The sequence below is a fragment of the Lactuca saligna genome, chromosome 5 (genome assembly GCF_052625555.1).
Source record: "Lactuca saligna cultivar CGN05327 chromosome 5, ASM5262555v1, whole genome shotgun sequence".
NCBI classification, from domain to species: Eukaryota; Viridiplantae; Streptophyta; class Magnoliopsida; order Asterales; family Asteraceae; genus Lactuca; species Lactuca saligna.
The window spans coordinates 277,205,793-277,208,863 of NC_136421.1; positions in this window are offsets into that span (position 1 = coordinate 277,205,793).

Here is a 3,071-nt window from a genome sequence, read left to right on the forward strand (position 1 = left end):
TGGCAGAGAGTTAATAGATTTCTATCTGAAGTATGGTCAACCGTAGTACTTGACATGGAGTGCTCAGAAGATAATTAAAGTCAAGGTACTGAAACCGACACAGGCTGGGAAATTTGTGAACGTTAATTTCAAAATCAACAGAGGAACGGCCAACACAGAATATCTCATTTCTCTGGCAGATCTTCCCAGTCTGAATCCGCATGATTGGATTCTGCTATACAACATTCTTCTCTCCAATCATAGAGAGTATGAACCGATTCTCAAACATCTCAAATGAATGTTAGCTTCCTACATCCATGAGCTCGCCACTATGGATCAGGAAATAGCAAAGATTATGAACAAGAAACCGACCGTCAAGCCTACTTCCAAGATAGATAAGACTCTACTCGATGAGTTGAGGCACTAACTCGTCGAGTTCCCCTAAAAATAATAATTCAAAATAATAAAATTGTATACCCAAACTCCAGCTGTTACAATTCTCCCCCACCAGACTCACACTTCTCCCTCGAAGTCTCACTTTGCAAATAACTCTGGGTACTGCTCATGCATCTCGATCTCCAATTCCCATGTCAGCTCGGACCCTTTCCGATGCTGCCACTAAACCTGCACCAAGGACACCTCCTTGTTTCTCAAAACCTTGATCCTTCGATCCCGTATCGCAATTGGCCTTTCAACATAATTCAGGCTCGCATCCACTTGAATATCCTCCAATGGTACCAATGCCGATTCCTCGGCAATACACTTCCTAAACTGAGACATGTGGAAGGTATCATGAATCTGACCCAACTCTGCAGGTAACTCCAAACGATACGCTACCCTGGTTACCCTCACGATCACTCTGAATGGACCAATATACCAAGGCCCCAACTTTCCTCTCTTCCTGAACCGAATCACACCTCTCCAAGGTGATACCTTCAAGAGAACGAAATCACCAAAGTGGAACTCAAGTTCTGAGCGACGCTTATCCACGTAGTTCTTCTGATGACTCTGAGTCGTCAGCAACCTCTGCCTGACCTATTGAATCTGCTCAGTAGTATGAAGCACAATCTCTGTATTACCCATCACCCGTTGCCCTACCTCTCCCCAACAAATGGTTGTCTGATACCTCCTTCCATACAACATCTCGAAGGGAGGCATACCAATACTCAAATGATGGCTGTTGTTATAGGAAAACTCAGCCAATGGCAAATACGTGTCCCAACTCACTCCGAAATCCAATACACATGCACAAAGCATGTACTTGAGCGTCTGAATAGTCCGCTCACTCTGACCGTCGGTCTGAGGGTGGTAAGCAGTGCTGAAATGCAATCTTGTACCAACTCCTTGTGAAACTTCTTCCAAAACCTGGAAGTGAAACACACATCTCTATCGGACACAATCAAGATCGACACCCCATGCCATGACACCACCTCTCTCATGTATACCTTTGCCAACTTCTCTGCAGAAGAACTCTCACTGATGGCAGGGAAGTGAGCGCTCTTCGTCAACCAATCTACAATCACCCAGATTGCATCGACACCTCTTGAGGTTCGTGGTAACTTGGTGATAAAATCCATAGTAATATGTTCCCACTTCCATTGGGGAACCTCAAGTGGCTGCAACGTGCCATGCGGCTGCTGGTGCTCGGCCTTAACCCGGCGACATGTCAAACTCCTTTCAACAACCCACGTAACATCCCTATTCATGCAAGGCCACCAATAATCTTTCTTCAAATCCAAATACATCTTGGTGGCCCCAGGATGGATCGAAAATCTCGATCTATGCATCTCCTCCATCAAAATACAATGTGCCCCGCCTATATAAGGCACCCAAAGCTGACCGTGATAAGTCATAAGCCCCCGACTATCGGTCACAAACCCAAATATCTACCCAATCACTTGATCCTTCTTGCGGTTCTCTGGTCTCGCCGCCTCTGCTTGAGCCCCTCGGATGGTGTCTAATACCGGGGTTATCACCGTCGTCCTAATACACATATCTCAAATCGGGGCATTTTCCGCCCTACGACTCAGTGCATCAGCTACCACATTCGCGTTGCCCGAGTGGTAAAAGATCTCACAATCATAATCCTTCACTACATCCAACCATCTCCTCTAGCGCACATTCAGGTTAGGCTGATCCATTAAGTACTTCAAACTCTTGTGGTTTGTGTATATTACACTGAACCCCATATAGGTAGTGACGCCAGATCTTGAGAGTGAACACCACTACGCCTAACTCCAGATCATGAGTGGGATACATTGCCTCATGAGGCCTCAGCTTCCTTGATGCATATGCTATCACATGTCCTCTCTGCATAAGCACCGTGCCCAACATTAAAATTGATGCATCACAGTGTACCACAAAATCCTCCACTCCCTCTGCAAGAGGTAACTCCGGGGCTTCGCACAATCTCTGGCGAAGGGTCTCAAACGAAGTCTGCTGCTCTGGACCCCATGAGAAATTAACTCCTTTCCGGGTCACCCGGGTAAGTGGCACTGCAATCTTGGAGAAATCCTTGATGAATCTCCGATAATAACCAGCCAATCCCAGAAAACTTCTGATCTCGGTAGCGAATTTTGGCACCTTCCAACTCATCACCGTCTCAATCTTGGCCAGGTCGACCAATATACCTTTCTGATTAACAAGATGCCCCAAGAACTGGACCTCTCGTAACCAGAAATCGCAATTGGAGAATTTGGCATAAAGCCTATCCGATCTCAACACCCTGAGGACCTCCCTCAAATGCTCCTCATGCTGCTCTCGGGATCTAGAATACACTAGAATATCATAAATAAACGCAATCACCGATCGATCCAGCATCGGCCTGCATACCGTGTTCATGAGATCCATGAATGTTGCTGGTACATTGGTGAGCCCAAAGGGCATCACCACGAACTCATAATGCCCATAACGCGTCCTGAATTTCGTCTTCTGGATATCCTCATCAAGTACCCTCATCGAGTGATATCCAGATCTCAACTCTATTTTGGAAAACCACGACGCGCCCTGCAACTGATCAAACAAATCATGGATCCTCGGCAATAAATAACGGTTCTTGACCGTCAACTTGTTTAGATCCCGGTAATCAATGC